The sequence below is a fragment of the Nicotiana tabacum genome, chromosome 10 (assembly GCF_000715075.1).
Source record: "Nicotiana tabacum cultivar K326 chromosome 10, ASM71507v2, whole genome shotgun sequence".
In the NCBI taxonomy this organism is placed as follows: domain Eukaryota; kingdom Viridiplantae; phylum Streptophyta; class Magnoliopsida; order Solanales; family Solanaceae; genus Nicotiana; species Nicotiana tabacum.
In genome coordinates this window covers 56843964-56871645 of record NC_134089.1, presented here as the reverse complement: position 1 = coordinate 56871645, position 27682 = coordinate 56843964, and positions in this window count along the sequence as shown.

Sequence of the window (27682 nt, the reverse complement as noted above, 5' to 3'; positions counted from 1 at the left end):
TATCTTCCTTCCTCAATTTTATGAACTTCCTGGCGAATAATTAACGAAATTTTCCTAGTGAAACTGGGGCAGAAAATTTCATTCGTTTGTTTTCTCCCACAGGTCTAACCTCGAGCCACACGGATCGAAATGACCCACGAGATGAGTCTCAACTCAGAATCCAAAAAAAAAAATTAAAAGATGTCCCGAGATACTGGAGAAAATGGAAGGTGGATCATTCCAAGATTTGATTAAGGTCCAGAACTCTGCCAATCGCGTCTCACTGAGTATCCCAGAGGTTAAACAAGCACCTACAACTCGCAAGCATCAAGATTCGGATCGAAGTCTCCAAGCAAAATCAGCTAAGACCCATGACCAAGTCGCAGAAGAATCATAGATAGGGATCTTGTAACTAGCAGTTGACTTGCATATAAGTATTTAGTTCAGTTTCAATTTTTCTTTGGTTGTAATAAGGCGGTCAGTAAAGCAGGTGACAACAGCGACAACAGTAACAACAAGCATTGCGATCCCATGGTAGTCCCAGCTACCGAAACTTCCCAAACTAAATTGACCTGATTCCTGTTTAGCCCGGGATATGTAGGAAATCTTTGAAGCAAGATTCGGTCAAAACTTTCAAAACATGTTTCACACGGAGTAGTCCATAGGCAAAAATCGCTTATATCCGCTCACTTTATCTTTGCACGAAAACTCTTCGTATTTCCGAACAAAGAGGGGCAGCTGTGAGCACGTGATTTTTGTTTTACGCGACAATCGCTCCAAAAAAAAATAATAATAATAATAACAAATGGTCCTATTGTACAATTTTTGGATTTTACATGGCACTTTGTTAATTATTTATAATTTTTGCCCATTTTATTTTTTTATTAAAGCAAATACAAAAAATGTATGTGTCATGCGTAATTTGAACCGGGATCCGTTCGTTAAATAGAAAATCATAAATAAGCATCTTTGTCCGTGATTTTGTTTTGTTTGATTTTACCTGTTTTAAATATTTTAATGTGTGTGCAAATAATTGTATTAAATGTTTATTTAATTTTAATTTGATTTACTTAGGTTTTGTTTTTAAAATAAAGAAGAAAATAAAATAATAATAAAAAAAATTCTCGGACTTGGGCCAATTTGTTTAAAATTGGCCCAAACAAACTCAGCCCAAAACCCATGCTTGCCCGGTCCGTGACCAGCCTACTTCGAGAACGTCCAAACGACGCCGTTTTAATCCAGGCTGATCTGAGCCGTTGATCTCTGAATGATCAACGGCCAAGATCTCTCACCCCGAACCCACTAACAGACCCGACCCGTCTCACCCGGACCGACCTCGACCCTTTACCCTTGAAACGACGCCGTTCCCTGTTAGTCGAAGGATCCTGGCCCTTCATCATGTCTCATCCAACGGCCAAGATTCACATATCCACTAACTATATAAACCTACAACCATACCCTGCCCCCCTATCCAATACCCCAGCCTTCGTCTTCACCAGACCCTTCCCCTTCAAACCCTAGCCGCCCCTGTATACTTTCACCATGAAAGTCGGCGGCATGGACGCCGGTGACCCTACCCTTAACACCATAGAACCCCCTTGCAATCCTGAACATGGATCCGTTAACCACTTAGCTCAAATCCCCTCCCACCGTCTCGAATCTTCATTTGAAGATTCGAGTCGGAACCTGACTTACATCAATCGACCTCAACTTCACACCAGACACTCCCCAGACCCCCCTCGTGACCAAACCATGCTTGGTTTGGTCCGAATCTGACCAGGGAAGCATGAATCCCAGATCTAATTTTTGGAACCTTAGGGGTCCTCGTCACTGGCCCGTATCTCGTTTAAACCAAGAGATTAAGGTCTAATGGACCTTAATCGAAGTGTTTCTCATCTGAGAAACACTTTGATTAAAGTCCGTTCAGCCTTAAGAAAGGTCTGTTCGAATCCAGGCTAAGGCTTTTGATTTTTCGGATTTAAGGTGAGTTTCTGTTTTCCTTTTTCTTTATTCTTTTAGTCCATGCTTGTTTAAAAGGCTGTTCATGTTATTGTGAAATTTGTGTTTCGAATTTTACCAACTGTGTCCTGTCCACCTTGCCTGAACCTCTGTTGTTTGATTGAGTCCTTCTTCTAATTGTTCTGATAATGTGTATGTATGTATTTGTTGTGCAATTAGTTGAATTTCAAATGTGAACTGACCATCTGATTCCTCGAGTACAATTTTGCTTAGTCAGTACAATTCGAATCATGTGTTCGACACTGTTAAATGTCTGATTTTGGTTTCGATTGTATGTGTTATAACTAGTATAGTCGAGTCGACATGTGTCGTCAATTAGTTTTCAACTGCCTGAACAATAACAAATCGATTTGCTTCTGGACACATTTGTTTGAATCGATTAGGAACTGAGTTTAGTACTTATAATTGTTGATTTGAATCAGGAATGTGAAATCAAATGTTTTGTTTAGTTACAGTTTCTGAAATTGCAGGGCATGTGCACTTGTGCACAACATGTGCATTGGTGCACCACAAGGTGCATTTGTGCACAGCTTGTGCCCTGCATAAGGGCTTTTGAATAAAATAGTTGACAGCACATGCTGTCAGACATATTCTGCTGCCCATTACCCTGCTTTAGTTTAAGAAGTATTAAACCCCATTTAAAAGAGTAAGTCTGCCAGGGAATGTGATGGGGGGGGGGGGGTTAATACTTAAATAGCTAAGTGGAAACTGAAAAGAAGATAACACATGGGAGGGGTATTCTCTTGGTCTAACAGGCTGTTAAGGGGATGATGTGAAGGCTTATAAAAGGGACAGGCATACAAACCGATAGGGGACAGATTTTTGATATACACACACACAGATACAAGAGAGAAAGGATATAGAAAAATCAGGAACTGTTTTCTTCACATTGTTGTCGGATTTCATTTGTTCTTCTACTTGTTCAATCGATTCTGATCCTTCCAAGTTTAAACTGAGCTCACTGGTTGTAGTTTGCATTGGTTTATTTCCTGAAGTTTGGTCTATCTGGGGTTTCTATTTCCACTGCCTTGTTTGTTACCTGCTGTTACTGCTGCTGTTTGGTGTTGCTCCTATTGTTACTCTACTGACTTCTATTCTTCTTCAACTGTAAACACTTCCAGGTACACACTTCTGAAATTACTTGTTGTTGAAAGCTTAAAGCTTTGAAGCAGAAATAAAAGAAATGAATGTTGATTCCCTCACAATACCTATGTTCAAAACATGGCCATAGGTTGAATGGTAGTCGGTCCGCATTTGTTTAAGTTCGTTCCGACAGCAATTGCTCTGTATAAATTAACATACATTCTGTTTGAGATGAAATATTAGATAGCATTGTTTATTAGATCAGGTGTGTTTTAATGTATATAATCATTGGGGTCTTGATTTAGTTATGACAGTATAACATAGAATCATTGGCAAGCATCTGCATGTATTTTGTCTAGACCACTGAATTGTCCAAATCTGTTGTATTTGGTCCGGGACAAATGTACCCCGAACAAACTCTCATGCGGTCACATTAAGATTTTGGCCATGTACGCCAACTTTTTTGTCAGATTACTTGATCCGATACAGGTTCGATATTGGGCTTCGGTATAGATTCACTGTTTCGAAATAATGCGATGACTTTTTGAGGAAAACTAGCAGGCGTTTTTTAGTTCAATAAGTAGTAGTTTTCTTATTAAATAGCCAATTTCATTTATCAAGTCCAAATAGGCTAGTTTTAAAAATCAAACTTGGAGGTCGTCAACATGAGTTTAGTATATGTTATTAGTTTGCTTGCAATCTCACTTAGCAAATTAATAAGCGTATTCACTCGATGAAGACAAGGTATGAGGTAACTCTCACCGCATAAACAATCAATCAGGTAATCGAACAAAATTCGGATTCGGCAGGCATAGTAAAAATTCAGTATGTACTTGTCTAAACAAGTAAGTTTGGCATCTTCCTTTTTTTTATTATTTTAGAGACAAACGTAATAGAAATGTAGTCACTTTAGGATACCCTTCTAAAAATGAGATGAGCCTCGCCAAATAAAAAATGCGAATTGCGGGGCCCTCAATAATTAACCATAAAAAATACTTAGAATTCGGGACAGGCCGTTTAGCGAATTTTACGGCCTTCCCCAAGGATAATAATACGTTAGACTCTTTAGGTACGGTTTAATTAAATTACATTCTTAAATTCGGGTGTGCATTGATGTGACCCAAATCCAAATCTCAACGAAGTCAAAATGTGTTGACAATCACGAGCGCATTGATTGTGACGTGGTTCGAGATGCATTTTTACGACGTTGCAATTCTATAAAAATAAATGATAATGATAAAAGCGGTTTAAACTTAATAAAAGCACGTAAGTCATAACATGTATTTAAATCCGATATTTAGCCATTATAACAATTTAAGCGACCGTGCTAGAACCACGGGATTCGAGGGTGCCTAACACCTTCCCTCGGGTCAACAGAATTCCTTACTTAGAATTTCTGGTTCGCAGACTTCATTTGGAAAAGTCGAAAATTTCCTCGATTTGGGATTCAAGATAAACCGGTGACTTGGGACACCAAAAGCCAAACCTTTCCCAAGTGGCGACTCTGAATTAAATAAATAATCCCATTTCGAATATTGTCACTTAAATTGGAAAAACTCCCCTCGCGCATTTAACCCTTCGGGGCCGGGCGCGCAAAAAGGAGGTGTGACAGTCATGGTAGGGGTTATATGAGTCGCCATATTCATTCAGCTCTTCCAGCAGCCAGTAATATCCCAGCTCCTCATGGACCTCAGGAGCCTTATTATGCACCACAGGTATCTAGCGCGCCTCCTACACGGGGTGCTTTCAGAGGTCAGTCTAGCAGACCTGGCCCAAGCCAGTCACAGCCACCACGTCCTCATAGAGCTTGTTTTGAGTGTGGTGACACACGCCATATGGTGATGGATTACCCCAGACTTGGGAGGGGTGCACCTCCACAGACTTCTTAGCCACAGCGTGCCCCGCAGAGTTCTCAGGCTATGGTTACAGCTCCAGTTGCTACCCCACCTACTCAGCCAGCTAGAGGTGGAGGTCGGGGAGGTAGAGGTTTCCCTATAGGGGGGCAAGCCAGATACTATGCCCTTCCTGCCCGTACCGAGGTTGTTGCCTCCGATTCTATCATCACAGGTATTATACTAGTTTGTCACAGAGATGCATCGGTTCTATTCGATCCAGGCTCCACTTATTCTTATGTGTATTCTTATTTTGCCCCGCATTTGGGTGTATCTCGGGATTCTTTGAGTTCCCCTATTTATGTTTCTATGCCTGTGGGAGATTCTCTTGTTGTGGACTGCATCTATCGGTTGTGTTTGGTTGCTCTTAGTGGTTTTGAGACTAGAGCCGATTTATTGTTGCTCAGCATAGTAGATTTTGATATTATCTTAGGCATGGACTGGTTGTCGCCCCATTATGCTATTCTTGATTGTCACGCCAAAACCGTGATGCTGGCTATGCCAGGTGTACCGCATGTTGAGTGGAGGGGTACTTTAGATCACAATCCCAGTAGAGTTATTTCTTTCCTTAAGGCTCATCGAATGGTTGAGAAGGGGTGTGATGCGTATTTAGCTTATGTGAGAGATGTCAGTATTGATACCCCTTCAGTTGACTTAGTCCCAATGGTACGGGATTTTCCTGATGTGTTTCTAGCTGATCTTTCCAAGCATGTCGCCTGATAGAGATATTGATTTTGGCATTGATCTGTTGCTGGGCACTCAACCCATTTCTATACCCCCGTATCGTATGGCTCCTCCTGAGTTGAAGGTGTTAAAGGATCAATTACAAGAATTGCTTGATAAGGGTTTTATTCGGCCTAGTGTATCACCTTGGGGTGCTCCTATCTTGTTTGTGAAGAAAATGGACGGTTCTATGCGTATGTGTATTGATTATCGCTAGTTGAACAAGGTTACAGTGAAGAACCGTTATCCTTTGGCTCATAGTGATGATCTATTTGATCAGCTTCAGGGCGCACAAGTGTTTTCTAAGATTGACTTGCGCTCAGGTTACCATCAGTTGAAGATTCGGGAGCCAGATATCCCAAAGACTGCTTTCAGGACTCGGTATGGTCATTACGAGTTCCTTGTTATGTCATTTGGGCTGACCAATGCCCCAGTAGACTTTATGCATTTGATGCACAGTGTGTTCCGGCCGTATCTTGACTCATTCGTCATTATCATTATTGATGATATTCTGGTGTATTCCCGAATTCGGGAAGATCATGAGCAGCACCTGAGGACAGTGCTTCAGACCTTGAGAGAAAAGAAGTTATATGCTAAGTTCTCGAAATGTGAGTTTTGGTTGGATTCCGTGGCATTCTTAGGCCACGTGGTATCGAGTGAAGGTATTCAGGTGGATCCGAAGAAAGTAGAGGTCGTGCAGAGTTGGCCTAGACCATCCTTAGCTACGGAGATCAGCAGTTTCCTTGGCTTGGCGGGTTACTACTGTCGTTTTGTGGAGGGGTTTTCATCGATTGCAGCCCCTATGACCAGGTTGACCCAGAAGGGTGCTCTGTTCCAGTGGACAGAGGAGTGTGAGGCGAGCTTTCAGAAGCTCAAGACAGCTTTGAGTACAACCCCAGTTCTGATATTGCCTATAGGTTCGGGGTTTTATACGGTCTATTGTGATGCCTCGAGGGTTGGCCTCGGAGCTATGTTAATGCAGGACGGTAGGGTGATTGCCTACGCGTCCAAACAGTTGAAGATACATGAGAAGAACTACCTTGTTCAAGACCATGAGTTAGCTACCATTGTTCACGCCTTAAAGATTTGGTGCCATTATTTATACGGGGTTCCTTGTGAGATTTATACTAACCATCAGAGCTTGCAGCACTTGTTCAAGCAAAAGGATCTAAATTTGCGCCGGAAGAGGTGGTTAGAGTTTCTAAAGGACTATGATATCACTATTCTGTATTACCCGGGCAAGGCCAATGTGGTGGCCGATGCTTTGAGTCGCCGCGCGGAGAGTTTGGGGAGTTTGACTTATTTACCAGCATCGAAGAGGCCTATGGCGATGGATATTCGGGCCTTAGCCAGCTAGTTTGTGAGATTGGATCTTTCGGAGCCCAATCGGGTTCTAGCTTGCGTGTTTTATCGATCTTTCTTATTTGATCGTATCAGGGAGCGGTAGTATGATGACCCTCATTTGCTTGTCCTCAAGGACAAGGTTCAGCACGGTGATGCCAGAGATGTGACTATTGGTGATGATGGGGTATTGAGGATGCAAGGTCGAATCTGTGTACCCAATGTTGATGGGCTTCGAGAGTTGATTCTAGAGGAGGCCTATAGTTCGCAGTATTCCATCCATCCGGGTGCCGTAAAGATGTATCAGGATTTGAGACAACACTATTGGTGGAGGCGGATGAAGAAATATATATTTGGATTTGTAGCTCAGTGTCTCAATTGTCAGCAGGTGAAGTATGAGCACCAGAGACCGGGTGGGTTGCTTCAGTAGATAGAGATCCCGGAGTGGAAGTGGGAGCGGATCACCATGGACTTTGTAGTTGGGATCCCATGAAATTTGAGGAAATTTGATGCTATTTGGGTGATTGTGGATCGGCTGACCAAGTCCGCTCACTTCATCCCTGTGTGTACTACTTATTCATCGGAGCGGTTGGCAGAGATTTACATCCGGGAGATTGTTCGTTTGCATGGTAATCTGGTTTCCATCATCTCAGATAGAGGTACTTAGTTCACATCGCGGTTTTGGAGGGTCGTTCAGCATGGGTTGGGTACTCGGGTGGAGTTGAGTACAACATTTCACCCTCAGACGGACAGACAATCCGAGCGCACTATTCAAATTCTTGAGGATATGCTCCATGCGTGTGTGATTGAGTTTGAAGGGTCTTGGGATCAGTTCTTGCCATTGGCGGAGTTTGCTTACAACAAAAGCTATCAATCCAGCATTCAGATGGCACCATATGAGGCTTTATATGGTAGACGGTGTAGATCTTCGGTGAGTTGGTTTGAGCCGGGTGAGGCTAGATTATTGGGCACAAACTTAGTTCAGGATACTTTGGAGAAGATTAAGGTGATTCAGGATAGACTCCGTACAGCCCAGTCCAGATAGAAGAGTTACGCGGACAGGAAGGTTCGTGATGTTTCCTATATGGTCGGAGAGCGGGTTCTGCTTTGGGTTTCGCCTATGAAGGGCGTTACGAGATTCGGGAAGAAAGGGAAGTTGAGTTCGAGCTTTATTGGCCCTTCTGAGATATTGAGCGTGTTGGGGAGGTTGCTTATGAGCTTGCCTTACCTCCCAGCTTGGCCGAAGTTTATCCGGTATTCCATGTTTCGATGCTCCGGAGGTATCACGGTGATCCGCCGCACGTGTTGAATTTCAGTTCAGTCCAGTTGGACAAGGATCTATCTTATGTTGAGGAGCCAGTGGCAATATTGGACAGGTAGGTTAGAAAGCTGAGGTCAAAGAACATCGTATCAGTAAAGGTTCAGTGGCGGGGTCAGCCGGTCGAGGAGGCGACTTGGGAGACCGAGCAGGATATGTGCAGCCGCTACCCTCATCTTTTCACTACTTCAGGTATGTCTTTATGCTCGTTCGAGGACGAATGAATGTTTAAGTGTAAGGGATGTGACGACCCGGTCGACCGTCTTAAGAATTTATGCCCCGATCCCCTATTAACTGTTTTCCACGAGTTTATTTCTGTTATTTCGATTTGTCGGGATGTTCGACTTTGAGTTTCGGAGAGTTTTGGGACATTTAGTCCCTAAATGAGAACTTAAGTGTTGAAAAGTTGGACGTAGTTGGAACAGTGTGAAAACGGTCTCGAAATAAAAATCCGATGGTTCCGTTAGCTCTGTTGGGTGATTTCGGGGTTAGGAGCATGTTCGGATTGTGTTTTGGAGGTCCGTAGCTAATTTGGGCTTGAAATGCCGAAAGTTGAATTTTTGAAGTTTCCAGTTCGATAGTGAGATTTTGATCCGAGGGTCGGAATGAAATTTCCGGAAGTTGGAGTAGCTCCGTAGTGTTGAATGTGATGTGTGTGCAAAATTTCAGGTCATTCGGACGAGGTTTGATAGACTTTTTGATCGAAAGCGTATTTTGAGAATTTTGGAGTTCTTAGACTTGAATCCATGGTTAATTCGAGGTTTCGATGTTGTTTTTGGTGTTCTAAGGATTGGTACAAGTTTGGATAGTAGTTTATGACTTGTTGGTGCCTTTGATTGAGGTACCGAGGGCCTCAGGATGAATTCGGATGGCTGACGGAAAGATTCTTGAGTTAAAGTTGCAGCTTCAGCTGCTGGTTCTGTCATAATCGCACCCGCGGTTTGAGTTTCGCAGGTGCGGTGCCGCAGAAGCGGCTCAGAGGTTGCAGAAGTGGTTTTGGGCAAAAGGGAGTCGACCGCATATGAGATCAATTAACCGCAGAAGCGGCACCACATCTGCGGTAAGGTAGTCGCAGGTGCGGAAGTCCCTCTTTAATGAAATGTCACAGGTGCGACCTTGTCTCCGCAGAAGCAGGACCGCGGATGTGGTCCCAGGGCCGCAAATGCGGAAATCGCTGGGCAGAACATATAAATTCTTGCCTTCTCGAAAATTAGCCATTTTTCATCTTTTTCAAAATGGGAAGAAGCTTGGGGAGCACTTTTCAAGAGAGATTTTTAGAGGATTTCATTGGGGTAAGGTCTTTGGTCCCTAAACTCGTTATTGGAATGATTTATATCAATTTAACCATGAATAAATAAGGAAAATCAGTGGTAATTGGGGGTTAGGGCTTGACTAATTGGAGGCCTTTGAGTGATGATTTGAGGTAGGGCTGTGCACGGATCGGATTGGATCGGATTTAGCATATTTCGGATTCGGATTTCGGATTCTGAAAAGGGCAATCCGAATCTGATCCGAATTAACATTGGATTGGATCGGATTTTAAACTTTGGATCGGATAATTTTTCGGATTGTCGGATCGGATTGTCACAAAAAATTTCAACAATTTAAAGTTCATTCGGTGTCTCTATCTCATCTTCCATCTACCAAAACAAACAAAAAAATCAAAATAAAATCAAAAGTTGAAGAATAGAACATGAAATAGACATAAAAGACAGAAGAGAAGAGAAGAGAGGCGGAAGAAAGAGACATAAAATCAAAGTAAAATCGGAAGTTTGAGTCATTGAGACTCTTGTAGTCTTCACTGAAGAGAAGAAAGGTGCAAGAGAGGCGGAAAAATCTAAGTGAGTGAGGGGGTGTGTGAAAAATGAATAAGCATAACCCTAAAATTTTAGTGTGTAGTTATATAGGTACATATAATTTCGGATATTGGATCGGATCAGATTAAAATCATACCAATCCGAATCCAATCCGAAAATCCGAATTTCATAAAACACAATCCGTATCCAATCTGAAAATTCAAAATTTGAAATCCGAAAATCCGAAATAGAGTGGATCGGATCGGATTTCGGATATCCGGTCCAAATGCACAACCCTAATTTGAGGGACCAATTGAGGTCCGATTTTGATGCTTTTGGTATGAATGAACTCGTGAGAGTGTGAGGATTCTGGAAATATAAATTTTACCCGATTCTGAGGCATGGGCCGAAGGGGCGTTTTGGTTATTTTACATAATTTCGCGTATTAGCTTAGAATATAATTGTAGAATCAATTATTTTAAGTGTTATTTACATTATGAAATTGAATTAAATAGATTTGGGCCATTTGGAGTCGAGTACTCGTGGCAAGAGCGTGGTTTCGGATTGATTTTGAGCCGGTTCGAGGTAAGTGGCTTATCTAACCTTGTGTGGGGGACCTTCCCCTTAGGATATGATATATTTGATAATTGAAATGCCTTGTATGTGAGATGACGAGTGCGTAATTGAGCTAATTGTTGAAAACCCGATTTTACTTTAAGTATTTCAATTGAGTACCTTTTTCCTGTTTTATCCTACTTGCGAATTTAGCCTGTTGTAGTTTAGAAAAGCATGTCTAAGTGACTTAATTGCTTTATTTGCTCAACCTGCCTTACTTGAATTCCATGCAACATGTTAGGCTAGAATTAACTGTTTCCTTGGTACAAAATTAGCATTTAATTGAGTATTCTTGTGTTGCTTCTGTGTGTTTTTAATTTGGGACTGCGAGACGACATCCCGGGAGATCCCATGTACGTATTTATGATTTGGACTGAGGTGCGGGATACTAAGAGATCCCTAGCACGTTTATTGAGGATACCAAGAAATCCCCGGGATACCAAGAGATCCCTAGCATATATATTGAGGATACCAAGATATCCTCGGAATACCAAGAGATTCCTTGTATACATAGAGGATACCAAGAGATCCTCAGGAAACCAAGAGATCCCCCGGTTATCATCCTTGCTATGAGTGGTATTTCCTTGTGGTTTGCCTTTATCTCTGTTTCCGTTATTGTACTCTTATTATCCTGTATAGATTTTTATTGTAGATTCTCAATTGTACTGCTTATCTTATCCTGTCATCTTATTATTTATTTAATCTCAGTAGGGCCCTGACCTTCCTCGTCACTACCCGACCGAAGTTAGGCTTGGTACTTACTGAGTACCGTTGTGGTGTACTCATGCCCCTTCTGCGCATGTTTTTCATGTGCAGATCTAGGTACCACTACTCAGGCCTACCATCCTTGAGCGAGGCGGCTGCTTTGGAGACTTCGAGGTACATCTATCGCGTTTGCAGACCGAGAAGTCTCTTTCTATTCATGCTTTTAGTATTTAGCCCTTCTGTATATTTCTATTCTATTTAGACATTCCGGAGTTAGAGCTATATAGTATTTCTTAGCTTATGATTCGTGGATTTCCGGGTCTTGGATTTATGTTTTCGTATTGAGAGTTGAATATGGTGTATGGCGAGTGGCACATTTAAACACTTTTATTACTTTATTACTGTTTAAAGTTGTTTTACTTCCGCAAAATTTGCTTTTCTTCCGCAATTTAGGCTTACCTAGTCGTAGAGACTAGGTGCCGTCATGATGGTTCACGGAGAGTGAACCGGGGTCGTGACACATTCAGTCAAAATCGGTCATAATTTCTTTACCCGATAATTCTTTCATCATTCTCGGGTAAAGAAAGGCAGCTGTTGATACCCAATTTTTCCCTCATATTTTAAATATATATACATATACTTTTAAAATAGTGCATATGCATCATCATTTGATTTATAAGCATACACAAATATTTTTTATAATTTTTAAAGACTTTAAACCAATTTATTCCTGCATTTTATTATATATAAATATCCAATAATTATCCTCCAAAATTATTTTATGATGATTTAATTATCTTAACTTATCATTTATACCAACATAAGATTTTAAATATTTTCAGTGCATTTTTTAAAATTACATTTACATTTTTAGGGCTAATTGCATATTTTTCAATAATAGCCCATATTAATGTATAATTACATTATTTGTGCAGAAAATGACTTTTTATATTTTTATAATGTTAATTAATTATTTTTAATTATTTTAGTGCACAAATGATATTTTTGATATTTATTAATTACTTTTATAAATTATTTATTTATTAAATATTGGGTATTTAAAATCTGGCCCCAAATTCACCTTAATTTTGGAACTAAAGCTACTCAGTCCTAACCCAATGACCTTTGATCCCAAACCAAACAACCCCCAGCCCAACTAATTGAACTAACCCGACCTAGAACCCCCAACTAATCGTGGCTGTTGCTTTCTGAGATCAACGACCCATATTACTCCTACCCTTTTAATTAACCAACCTCCCTAACCCTAAACTATTCTTCACCATCCACCGCCTTTGGATTCTCTCATCTCTCTGCCCAAACCCTAGCCGTCTCCCCCAATTTTTCTCTCCTAATCCTACCGAACATGGGATTACATAGTTGTTTCTTGCTATATTCTACTTCCCCCTGGTATTGGAACCTTCTATATACCGCTTTCCTAAATATGGCAAGCGGATCTCATCAACTTCGAACCAAAGTTGGTTCAGTTCCTTAACCTTTTCCGACTATATTTGTTCTTGTTCTTTTATGGTATGAATCTCTGTGTATCTTTGTGATACTTACTTACTCTATAAGGTTTCAGATCTCTTTTAGATCTAACCAAATCTGGTTTGATTCTTTGATTTTAAGTGTTATCTCGTCTATATACATCCTATTATGTGTAAATTTGTTCTTCTTTGCCAATTTTTACTTACCCTAAAGTTAGGGTTTCAGATTATTTTAAATCGAACCAGATCTGGTTCGATTTTTTGATTTAAATGGTATTTCTATCTATGTTCATCTTATTCTATGCAGCATTTGATTTTTACCTTTTATTTATTTTAGATTTCTGCCTTTTTGTGTATTTTACCTAAAATTAGGGTTTCAAAATTTTCTCTCTTCCTTGCTGATTTCGATTGCTTTCCTTTCTATTGTTTGACTGATGATTTTTCATGTTTATGTGTTTGATTTCTACACTATATAAACCTCTCCCCATTCCCTTTTGAAACAGCTCTCGAATCATTAAGAAAAATCACTAAACACTAAAGTTGTGTGCTCTTTGCTCTTTAACAATCTTGTTCTGCACTTTGGTTCATGGCCGGCTGAAAGCCAAGGCCAAAAATTCTGGGTTCTTGCTCTTTTGTTGATATTCATAACACTGTGGGCTTTCTTTCTTTCTTGTTTTATTTAACTCGTGAGTTACCAAACCTTTGTCATTTCATTCTAATTTAGTTGTCATTAACATGTGTTTTCACTTCTGAAATTTTTTCTTCAATGTGTTATTTCAATTTTAGGCTTTGCGAATCTATATATCATTACGTTTGTAGTTTGAGACATATTTAGACTTTAGTTGATTAATTTCTTTCTGCCTAGCCAATGTGTTATTGATAGCCACTCCTCTACTGTTTAAAATTGCTACTTAAATATGCTCTCATATCTCTTTTCTATGGATTAGCTGACTAAGTATGAATGTATTCATCAAGTATGTAACAAGTCTGTTTCTGAATTGGCTGTGATGTAACCTGTTTTGATCCTGTTTTGATTCACCGGTAATTGCCTTAATTAGTTCTCAGCCTATTAGGTTTTGTTGCCAATTGATATGATTCCTTCTTGTGACACTAGCCTTATGCTCTTAGCATAATCTGAACTCTCTTTTTCTTCTTACTATAAGTTTGTCTTGCAACTTGTCTTGTTAATATATACATTATGTGCTGAACTTATTAAGTCTATTCTTAAACTCAAACATGTTCTATTACCTGTTGTTTATGTGCTCAATTTGATTCTGTCCTTTAGTGTTGTCCCTTAACCTCATTCTATTCCTTTACTACTTGGTCTCTTTGAATTCTATTTTCTTAGCCGGCCGAAAGCCAAGACTACTTAGGTTCTATCCTTTGACCTTCCTGGTGTGAGCACTGCTCAGGGTCCAATTGAGACCCTTGTGAACTCTAACACACTAGGATTTGGTCCCTAGTTACCCTCTGAATCTCTCTTATTAGTCTCCCTAGTGTGAGCACTGCCCTGGGTTCTTGAAGCCCTTGGGAATTCTGACACACTAGGGTCTTGGTTCTATATGTTCAACTTTGTTTCTACCTACTGGGTGAATCAATTGATTTCTGGCTGCCCTATGTCATTGGAGATGTAATTCCTAGGTTATTGTGAACCGTGTGAATGAAGGCCTGGCCTGGCCGGGTATATCTTTGGGCCTGCTGTAGGATCCCTATAGTTAATTATCTTTGTAATTTATTCCTATTCATTTTGGGTCTGTACCAATTGCTGTAATAACATTTGGGGTATTAGTAAAATCGGGAAAGGGGTTTTATCTTAATATTTGCATTAAAATGGGTAGAGATCCTGCCTATAGGTGCTTTACTGTGCTCAAATGTGTTATTATGTTCAATTATCATGTGATCCTGCCTATAGGTATTCTATTTTGCTAAAAAAGTGTCATTTGTGCTCAAATATGTTCGATTATTATGTGTTAGTAATCCGGCCTATAGGTTCTTCATTTGGTTCAAATGTGTTATATTTTTACCTATTAGAAACCATGCCTATAGGATATTAATATCTCAATGTGCACATGCATTAGGCTGTGTAGGATTCTGTTAATTTACATGCTGCCTAATCTGTAATTTAGAAATCATGCCTATAGGATCTAAAATCAGTCTCAATCACAATTAGAGAAATCCTGTCTATAGGGTCTAAAATCAGTCTTCATTATTATCCTGCTCGTTACTTTCAAGTGGTAATGTCGATTTTTCAACACTGTGCTAATTATCATTAGTAGAAACCATGCCTATAAGATTCGACTTAGCAGTTCTGAACTTAAGATGCTAAGAAGGCATTGCTATTGCTATCAATCATCCTGAAATAAGTTGATTGCTTATGTTTGTTTGGCGGACTTTGGAATTAGAACAACCTAATGATCTTGTGACTTTTCAATTAGTTAGGCAATTAATTAATTATTCCAGCTTACCATGAATGTCTCTTCTTTTACTTGATTTTTGTAAAGCTAAATAACACAATATAAAGAATAATGGTATATTCTTTTTCTCTTGCTCCCTGTCACACCTCCTTTTTACCCGCCCGAGGGCGCATAAGAGGTTTTTCCAATTAAAGTAACATTATTCGAAATGGAATTATTTAATTTAATTTCTTCAGAGTTGTCACTTGGGATAGTTTATTTGGTGTCCCAAATCACCGATTTATTTTAAATCCCAAATCAAAGAAATTTTTATTTTTTAAAGTCTACGAACTAGAAATTCTAGATAAGGAATTCTAGCACGGTCGCTTGAACTGTTTAAAATGGCCTATTATCTGATTAACTACATGTTTTAACCTATTGTGCATTCTTAGCTTTATAACCGCTTTTAGGATTTATGAAATTATTTCTTGAACAAGTTACGATTGTCGTACACTTGTTTGTTTTGGAACACGCCGTGAACCACGCTACATGAAATGCACCCGTTATTCACGACATGTTTATTTTATTAAAATTCAAAGTTGTTATAATTGGGTTACATGAAATGCACCCCCAAATTTGAGAATTAGGTACCACATATACTTCACGGGAACTGTACCCGTAGCTATGATGATTTTATTATAACGCGCTTAAAGCAAACTACGAAGATTCAATTTTTCAAATAGCAACATTTGTGAGGGCCATGAATGATTTAATTTATTTATGGCACACCTCAAACCTTTTTCTATAAGTGTTAGTTCCTGAATCTAATCTTTTGAGGGCCATAGATTATAAATTTTGCTTTGGCATGGCACGCCTCAATTTATTTTTAAAAGATTGTACTCAATTAAAACACACTATGGATGTTCATAATTATTGCCCTCAATTTAGCATTTGAAGTAAGGACATGGTTATGGAATTGCTTTTTGGGAAAAATCAGTATACATACGCCTAATCTCATGAATGATGGGCATTTGAACCTTTGACAGGAAGGAACAAAAACTCGGTGATAAAATATAAAGAAGAAAGCATGAATTGCCACCTTGTTCTTGTTCGATGTATTTGCTGCGATTTTGCTAATTAAAAGACTTTGGATTAACTAATGATGGTTAACAAAGTTATGGGCTGAACCCAATTAAATGCTCACGCTCCCCAACAATTTAAACGAGCTGAAACGGGCATACAGTGAGGCAAACGAGCTTTTCCACATGATTTTATAAGAGCGCATAAAACAATCAAAACAAAAGGGTGCAAACTTTCTCAAACATCAATACGCGATTGTTCCAAACTAAAAAAATTCATCTGGGAACCATTCTTGATACTAGTACATAATCGTTCAAATTACATGCCAACATCAAATGATTATCATGATACAAAATCTAAATAGTGGCATACGACCCTTCGTACTTTAAATTCTACCTTGAATTCATCACTTAATTTTCAAATTCTCTGTTTTAAAAGGCAAAATCGGGACTCATCCAGGGCTGCACTCGTAAAACGCCCCTAGGATTATGTGTGGGGCTTAGTTCCGTAAGACTTACGCATCGACCGTCGGGGCTTACGCCTCGGACACGCCCAACGCTCAGTATACTGGGCTCGCCTAATAGAACTTTATGCAATTATATGTCACTAGCCTTGTAAATCCTCAAATTTTTTTAATAAATCGTTGACTATTCAAAATTACTTTTTTTTAATCATTAAAAAAAATTATTAAAAAGTATTATACGTTATCCACTAAAACTACTATGATAGTAAATTTTAAATAAATCTTTCATTTAAAAAGTATTTATTTATTAACTTTTATTCTTTATTATATAATAGTCCACAATTGTTTATAATTATTTTTCTAAATATTTTTTTTTTACATTTACGAGATATAATACTTATTAATTTAATAGCTCCGTATTAGCTAGTAACTATTTAAAAATAGTTAGTTATCATATTATTGTATGGTGAATTATGTGTCACTTTATTAAGTTGTTGAAACTTAAAAATAAATAATGCTAGAGAATCATATTTAAATTGTGAATTAAGTGGAAGAAATTGTTTTATCTACTAAAAGCGGTCAAATTGGAATATTTCCAAATCTCGCCCCTATTGCCACAACTGTAGATATAGGGATTTTGAGAATACGTCTTAACGACCAATGGTTAACGATGGCTCTGATGGGTGGTTTTGCTAGAATAGGCAATAATGAGATCACTGTTTTAGTAAGTGATGCGGAGAAGGGTAGTGACATTGATCCACAAGAAGCTCAGCAAACTCTTGAACTAGAAATATATTATCTTTTAAATAAAAAGCATATTAAATAAAAGGAGTATTTTCTTAAAAAAATCAAATTATACTATTGAAATTCTTTCAAGATTCAATACTCCTTAAGAGATACGTATAAGATTTCGTATCGAATACATTACTTTTGATGTATGAGTTGTAACGATGTTGCAGCTAATTTGCATATTATGATATATGTCATACTTTTCGTATTATTCATAGTTGAATTATAATTCATAAATATTTTAAATAGATTATTTGTTATGATTTGTGATTGATTTTAATGTAATTTTATGTTTATTTTTTATTTTATACTATCTTAAAATCCTTAAAATTTATAAAATTTAAAGATCCGTGGATATCTCAGAGCTTACGCCTCGCCTCGCCTCACGCCTCTTTTAAAACATTGTTCAAATTAAAGGAAAAGCAACAGTAGACAATCAGAGCTACTGCTAAACCTCACATGAAATGAGTTACATGTAAGGTCATTACCCATAATTAGCCAAACCAGACGGTCAGAACTACTGCCAAACCTCTAACATCCCAATACTCTTGGCTTCTCAAATCGATTAACAATTACAAACCAAACACAATATTGTTATTATCGAATCACAAAGATGTATTACACGGAGCAAATCAGAATCATGTTTATTAAATCCCAATACTTCAGATTAATTCTAAAAAATACCTTCACATGTCTAATCCATTTTATTATAGTCTACTAGAACATGAATTAATCTTGCATAAATAAAACTTGCTGGAAATTGAATCTAATACATGATAAACCTGCTGAATCATTCAAAAGCAAACAAAACAGCTCACTACTGCCATAATCGAAACCAAGAAAAGCAGAACTTCAATTTTATTTCATACACAACAAGTTCAACATTTAAAGTTTCCGACATACCTAGATATAGGCGAACATAAACCGAAGGAAACAAGGAAAGTTCTGAAGTAAATGGTGAGATCCAGCAACAGGAACAAAAACGAACCAGCAACAGCAACAGAATTAGCCGACGAACAGCAAACTTATAACTCAAAATAGCCTCGAAGGCCAGACATGATCAAACCATGAAGCCAAAATTTCGAACAGTCCTTTTAATCTTTTTTTTTCTTTCTTCGATTTTTCGTGTGTTGAAGAATGAGAGAGATTAGAGAGGGGGATTCGCCGTTGCTAGCTAGGGAAAAATGGGGATCTTCTGATTATTGTGTCTATTATGAGTGAAAAACTGGAAAAGAAGAAGACCTCCCCCCCACCCCACCCCCATATGCACCGTTTGCTCCCTGTTTCTAAGGGTCCGTTTCCGATTTTCTGTCTAGCTTAGGTCTAGGTCTTTTTTTTGTCTCTCTCTAAAATCTAATGTCCCCTCCTCCTTTTAGATTAGTCTTTTGGGTTTTTTAATGTGGGGGAGGGGGTATTGGGCCCATTGGGGAAATTCGTTTGGGCTGATTTTGGCTTTAAAATAACCCAAGTTCCGAATTTAAACCCAATCAATTAAACTCCTTATTTTCTTTTCTTTTCTTCTTCTTTAATTAAAAATCCTAGAAATTAAAATCCTAAATTATCTAAAAATATGAAATTAAACTAATTAACTAATTGCAAAAATTATAAAAGCTACTTAATCCTAAATTAAGAGTGAAAAATCAATAATCTAAAAGTAAAAAGGAAAATGTAAAGATGGGCCATTTTTGTGATTTTAAATTTTAATAAAACAAATAATAAATTATTTAATCCTAAAAATGCAAAAACAAAACTAAATGCAATGCATGGTATTTTTGGAATTTTTAATGATTTTTTAATAAAATTAAACGTGCACAGAAATGCAAATGATTAATAGAATTCTACAAAAATTCTTAAAAATGGCAAATAATTAAGAAAAAATCTATTTTCTTGAGATTTTATAGGAGTAGTTAGTATTAATGCTGCACTGTCGGCCGGTCCCGAACCGGACCGGACCGGGTCCGCGGTCTTAACGGGCCTCACGGGCCTGGTGGGCCGGTCCTGGTGGTCTCTTAAAGCCTGTGGCGGGCTGGTCTTGCTTGGTAAGCCCACGAGACCAGGACCGTTTAGCCCGGGACCGGCTGGCGGGCCTAACGGCTATAATTTAAATTTTTTTTTTAAAAAAAAACAGCCCAACGGCCATATTTAAAAAGTAGCCGTTTGGGGCTTTTTTTGACCGTTTAGTAGTTTAGAAAATGGCCATTTGGCCCCCAAACTTTATTTTAACCTCAAACTTTATATAATTACACTTTTTCCCATTTCTCAACTATAAATACCCCCTCATTCTTTCATTTTTATTCACCAATTCATAAATATCTCTCAATCTCTCTCAATCTCTCTACTACAATTAATGCTGCACTGTGGGCCGGTCCCAAACCGGACCGGACCGGGCCCGCGGTCTTAACGGGCCTCACGGGCCTGGTGGGCCGGTCTTGGTGGTCTCTTAAAGCCCGTGGCGGGCTGGTCTTGTTTGGTAAGCCCACGAGTCCGGGACCGTTTAGCCCGGGACCGGCTGGCGGGCCTATGGATAATGCTTCTAGTAACACTAGTGCTATAGGCATGCTTACAACAACACTAAATCCTGCATTTACTAATATTTTCCATGTTAGATGTATTTGTCATATTTATCATTTAATTGTCGGTGATGGTATGCGAATTTTAAACATAGAAATTGAAAAGGTTAGAATGGCTCTTAATTGGATTTTTTATTCAAACCGTAGAAGTAGACTTAGAGAGTATTTTAAAAAATGTGATGAATATGGCCTTAGAGAAAGAAAGGTTCCTAAACCTTGCCCGACTAGATGGAATTGTATGTACGAAAGTTTAGTAGTTGCCTATGAATATAGAAACCCAATTAATGCAACATTTAATTCTCGGGTAGGTGGTGAGGATGATGATGAAATGCTTACTACTCAAGATTGGACGAATGTTAAAATTCTTTTAGATTTTTTAGAACATTTTCAAATTGCTACAAATACATTTTCTGGGCAATATTATCCTACTATTTCAAACTGTTTAGTTTATATTGCAGCACTATGTGATTTGTTTGTTGAATTTGGTGAGGGTGGGGACATTTATGAACTTGCTATAAATGAAATGAAACAAAAGTTTAAAAAATATTTTTTTCCTATCCCTCCTATTTATGGTCTTGCTGCAATGCTAAATCCTACAATGAAATTGGGAGGTCCTCATTTTTGGTTTCAAATATTTATAAGGCTTTAGATCTTTCAAATAAGGAAATTGCTACACCTGCAGATGCAAAAGCTTCAATTAAAATTAATGCTCAAACAGTTTATAATGCTTATCAACTTGCCTTAGAGCATGCTAGGCCAACTATTCCAACCCCTACTTCGTCTAGCTCACAATCGTCTAAAAGAGTTGCGGGCTTAAAAGCTCTTAAATCTTGGACGGAGTTCAGGGGTTCTCAAGGTGATAATTATGATGAAACTTCACATCTAAATGAGCTTCAAGTTTATTTGTCTCAGGGACTTGAAAAGGAGAATCCAGACGGCTCTTTTGATATTTTGGAATGGTGGAAGGCAAGGGAAAAACATTTTCCGGTTCTTGCAAGGATGGCTCGGGATAGTTTATCAATTCAAGCTTCAACTGTTGCATCAGAGAGTGCTTTCAGTCAAGCAAGACTGCAAATAGGTGATCATAGAGCGTCTATGAGGGATAACTTGGAAAAATCAGTACTGTTTAGAGATTGGATCCGCTCGGAAAGAAGAAACTTTGGAATTGCAGAAGCACAACCGGCGATAGATGAAGCGTATAAAGAAATGATAGCGGAACTTGCGGAGGATTCGGCTTCACCCGGAAGTGGTGATGAAAAAGCTTCTTTTCCACCACCACCAACGCAACCTTCTCCGAACCTTGAAAGATTTATGAGATTTGTTAGAGATAATACATAGATTAATATGTAACTTGTATTTTGGCACATCTTCCTTAGTTTTTTCCCTTCTAATGGTGGTATTAGTACCTTGTTGTGCTCATTCCATTGGGGGAAGGATGACTAAGAAAGATATGCCATTTTTGGTAATAAAATTTATTGCTTCTACCCTTGAATATCTTTTCGCAATATTTCTTTGTCTTTACTTAGAATTATTTATAAGCTACAATATATACATAAGATACAATATATATATTACAAGAAAATATATAAGAGAATATATATACATAAGATACAATATATATACTACAAGAAAATATATTATGCGAATATATATACATAAGATACAATATATATACTACAAGAAAATATATAAGAGAATATATATACATAAGATACAATATATATACTACAAGAAAATATATAAGAGAATATATATACATAAGATACAATATATATACTACAAGACAATATATTATGCATGACAATTTAGTGTTTTACTATTGTTTTGTTATTTTTCTTTTTCGTCAAGCATATATACTACAAGACAATATATTATGCGAATATATATACATAAGATACAATATATATACTACAAGAAAATATATAAGAGAATATATATACATAAGATACAATATATATACTACAAGAAAATATATTATGCGAATATATATACATAAGATACAATATATATACTACAAGAAAATATATAAGAGAATATATATACATAAGATACAATATATATACTACAAGAAAATATATTATGCGAATATATATACATAAGATACAATATATATACTACAAGACAATATATTATGCATGACAATTTAGTGTTTTACTATTGTTTTGTTATTTTTCTTTTTCGTCAAGCACATTAATAATTAGATCTACATATATACTACATATATATTTTTAATATAGCCATGATACTACAAGAAATTGCCTTAAAAAAAAACCCGCTAGGCCCGCGAAGCCCACGAGCCCGGCCCGTTAAGCCCAGGACCATGTGGGCTTAGGCCCGTCATGGGCCGGTTCCACCCGTTGAGCCCACGAAGCCCAGGACCGCCAGGCCCGGGACCGCCAGAGCCCAGGCCCACGAAGCCCGGCCCGTTAGGCCCACGAAGGCCCGGGCCCGACCCAGAATACAACACTAGTTAGTATAGGGCAAAAATCACATGCTGACACTCTCCGCTTTATCATTGTAGATTAAAATAAAGCTGACTTGCTTTAGTTAATTCTTGTGAGTTGAAAAAAAAAATTAGAGAGTTTTTTTTTTTCTTTACTTTTTTGGTGATTATTTATCCTTTATGATTTGGTCTATGAGAGAGTTGCAGTTGAGAATAGGCTCTAAAATTGAGCGATCCAATATGACCTTTTTTTGGAAGAAATACTAACGGTTTAATTTCATTCCCTCTCGATGCTATTTGCTTTTCATTTGAATTGCTTATTGGCTTGAAAATTTATTACAAGTGTGCATTGGTAACTCATTTAGTAAAATTTAGTGGTCAAAAGCGGACAGGTTTCTCCGCAAGATATAATACCGTAAATTAGGGGTGAACATAAAATTCGAAAAACCCAATTCCGAACTGAACCGAATTAATTCGGTATTTCGGTTTCGTTTTTTTTTTCCGGTATTTCGCTCTAATTCGGTATTGCATTTTCGGTATTTCGTTATGATTTTCGGTATTATAATTTTAAAATTTCGGTATTCCAAAATACCAAAATTTTAAAGACATTTTTTTGGACCCTATATCACACTGCCCAGCCCCAAGCGCCCAAGCCCAAGTTTCTAATTTAATTCACATTTCCCATCGCCCCAACCCGTCGCCCCAAGCCCAACTGACCATGCCCACTCTAAAGATTAGGGCATTACTCATTAGGTAGGCCATTAGCAATAGCAATGCCGAGTTTCTGTTTCACTCTCTCTCAGTCTCTCACAGTCACAGAGTCACCATTTCCGTCTCCGATCTGGACGTCTGGTGTTGGTGATTCATACTCCTCTCTCCTCACTCCTCACTCAATCGTTGGATTACGCAGAAGCTCTCTAAAAAACAAGTCTCCTTTATTTCGAAACTCAACGCTCCGGCCGGGATCATATGAATTTTTTTCATCGAAAAATTATTGTGTATATAAAGATTTCATGATCTTTATTTTGTGATTATTTTAGGTTTCTTTCTATATTTTGTAAATCCGGTCTCTATTTTTAAGTTTTGAACTCTGATTTCTGTGTGGTCACTCTTCTCTACTGTTCATTGAGACCAGCCGATAAAGATTTGATTTTGATTTCTGGGGTTTCTTCAATTCTCTCTATCTTGAACTTGAAATCCTCTTTGGCACAAGTCAAGATCTCTTTGTATGTTTATTTCTCCATATTTTGATATTTTGAGTTTCCTTAATAAATGTCTTGAATCTGCCACTGAAATAGTGAAATTATATAAAAATTACGCTCTCGTCTATAACTGTTCTGTTTTTAGATGTTGGAGAGCTAATTTGTTCTGTAACTGTTATGTTTCAGATGTTTGGTTCTGCTACAGTGCTATATTTCTTGTTTGTTGAGCTGCATTTCTTGTTTGTATTTTGGAGGCTGGTTGTATTTTAGTCTGTTGAGCTGCATTTTGGGGCTGCTACAATGCTGTCCCAGATAGCAGAATGTTAAAGTTTGTGTGTTTGTTCTTTTCTGCTGCATTTACCGTTGGTATTTGAACTTTTGGTACTAGCTGTAGTAGGTATTAACAAATTCAAGTGTTTTAGATTAGTGCCATTTTAAAGTTTTAGGCCAGCACTCTATTTTTACTTTTTTAGTGCAATGTTAAAGTTTAGAGACAACAATTCGTTGTTCTTTTTATCAGCATTTCGTTGTTCTTTATCATCGAATATTAAACCGAAACCGTACCGAACCAAAATAATAAATACCGAACCGTACCGAAATACTTTGATACAGTATTTAGTATACACAATTGATAAACCGAATATCGAAATACCAAACCGAAATTATTAAATGCCGAACCAAAATACCGAATGCTCACCCCTACCGTAAATGACTACTCATAGGTAATAATTATGAAAATGTAATTTACATGTTTCAATTGTGTTTTTCTTCGAGGTTGCATAAATTTATCCTATTGCTTCACTTTGTGTAGTTTGTCCATAATGAGAAATAGTATTTTTTCCAAGCCAACTGGCGTAATACACAAAGCAACAAACTCCTTAACCGTCCAAACCTAAATGATGTGTTATCAATCCAAGCAATGAAGGGTGGTAGAGCTAAAAACTAGAAAGTGCATATCAGGTCATTGGTTCTTGCATGTTGAAGAAGCAATTTATTCTAAAGTTATTTAGTTCATCATTTTAAGATCAGGTTATTTCTTAAAGTAACATGTTATCATACTCCGCGTTCTTTTACTTGGAGTATGATATTCTATTTCATATTGATGCTATAAAATTTTCTACTACAAGGTATCCAAGTAGACTTCTTTTATGTCAGATTCTTTTGTGAATATATGCTACTTACTAATTGTCGCATCCCCTTTTTCCTTGCGGAGTTCGGGTTTCGATATTCATTGAGAACAACTGTTTCCTTTTGAGAATTGGGTATTTGAAGAGTCTCCACCTAACGGATTAAGGTGCGTTAGGGCACCTAGATCAATTAACTCATATAAATAGTTTGCATTATCAGAGATTAGGGTAAGGGCTCGAAATATTCTTGAGGGGAAGGTGTTAGGCACCCCTTGCGGTTCACAACGATGGGTCCCGACCGAACTCAATTATGTGAATTAGTCATTTAACAGATAGGCAATCTAAGCACACATTTGCAAATAAAAAAAAATTAGGCAGTCTAAGCACACATATGTAAATAAGGTGATGGAAGTCCTAGGTTTGTTAGCCTATAGGATCACATCTGTATAATACCCGTTAATCCTTCCTCAAATAGAGGGGTTACACATGGCATTAGTGCACATGTCATTATATCCTCTACTACCCAATTACCCCCTCCTTGGTCATAGCCTAAAGCGTTCGAGCAATCTTAAGATGTATCCTATGTGTGCACTACCCGTCCCTTTACTTATATAGTTCGGAGGTATTTGGGACATCTAGTTAAAGTGGGTCTAGATTCTCCTACAGTAATTAAAAGGAGAAACTCTAGGCGACATACAAAACATATAAGACTGGACCAAAGATAGAATAATTAAAAGACTCACATTTTACCTCCACAAATAGAGCAAGTAAGTGCACGTCTCAAACAACAGATTTCAGATATTTGAGAAAGAGCCCTAGAACAGGATATCTAGGTGAGCATAACAAGCAGAGAATATGCAATGTAGAGTTAAAGGCAAAAGTGTTGAAAACCTATTCAGTTTGCCTACTGAATTTTAGAACCTATTAAATCTGCGCAGTCACAATAAGCAAAGCAGTTTCACAGTTTATTAAACCTTGATTACCTATAGGCTTGGTTAGGCGTGGATTAGCAGTAACATGTCATCTAGACATTAATGAAAGACCATAATTCTGAATCAGTAATTGACATACAGATTTTGTTGTTTTTTATTTGAACCTATATGCTGTCTAGGTGCTGAAGAATGATCCATGCATTACAAAATTGGTTTCACACTTTCATCTCTAAGAGTATGATGTCTAAGTGTTGAGATTTCTTTTATGCATATTCCTTATAGGCTAGGTGACAACTGATTTTTTATGCGTTCAAACTATAGGCATGGTTTTAAGTAAATGCAATAAAAATCCTAGAAACATAGTCTCTAATATATATATATATATAGATAGTTGTTGAACGTGATTATTAAGACAGAATTGATAAATGACCTAAGAACCAGATTTTTTAATGCAAGCAAGAGAATGCAGAATGGAAGTTTAGAACAGATAGTGTAGTGATCCTATAAACATATTTTCTAATGCACATAACAATCCAGTAGGCATAGCTTCTAACTCATACAAATAATCATAACAGTCCTATGAGCATGGTTTCTAATGCATGTAGACAATCATAACAGTCCTATGAGCATGGTTTCTACTCTATTCCCACAAAAGATATAAAAGTCCCTCCCTTTTACTAATTTTCCCAATATCTATTTACAAGAAATTATTATTACAAACCAACACTAATAATGAATTACAGAAATGGAATTACTACAATTATAGGGAGCCTGAATATAGGCCCAAAAGATACACCTGGCGGACCAGACCTTCAACTAGTCCATAAATGCCATAATCTCATAGTTCGCTCAACGGGATCCTGGTGTGTCACAGTTCCTAAGGGCCTCAGAGATCCCGGGCAATCCCCACAACAGGAAAATCTTCAAAGTAACCCTTTGTGAGCAAGCTTGGAAAGCCAACTCCAGTGTGTCAAAGTTCAAAGGAGCCTTAGAGACTCCTAAGCAATGCTTACACTAGAGGGGCAAGACCCTAGGGGTTCTAAGAATAGTAGTAGTATTTGAAAATAGAAGTAGTTTTAAGAAAATAGTTTAGAAGTAAACAGAGTCATTGCAGCACTCTGAAGCAAAGGTTTCAGCAATCAAACAACAAGCAGAAAACATGGTCACAAAGTTTCAAAACAAAGATTCCCACTGCCCAGATTTAGCTTAGTTCATTAACACTAAGTGGCATATAGCATGTTGAGAACAAACAACCACACAGAGAAGGGAGCAGAGGTTGGGGAGTCATATTGGTCATAAGAAATAAGCATGAGTCTAGTTCATATGGATACACAAAAGTCTAACTAAAGCAGGAACAAATAAATTGAGAGCAAGACACCCATAGATTCAACCAAGTAGAGGCAGGCAGGTTATTGTAGTCAACATATAAGCAAACATGTGATGGCAGTAGACGTATAGGTTCGATCAAGACACAAAAAAGGGCATGCTAATTATAAAGAATCATACAGGTTAAGTCGAATGGCAGGAAGCATGCAACATAATTGAATGGCAATACATATATTGACTAAGAACAAGAAACATAAAACACATAGGTCTAGTTAAGATAGACAAGCTGATCTAGAAGATTCTACTAGTTTAGTAACATAAAAGAGACATGTTGGGAATAAGAAGTACACAAATTAAATTCATACAGAGGTTTGCATGATAGTAAAGTGGGAGCATACCAGT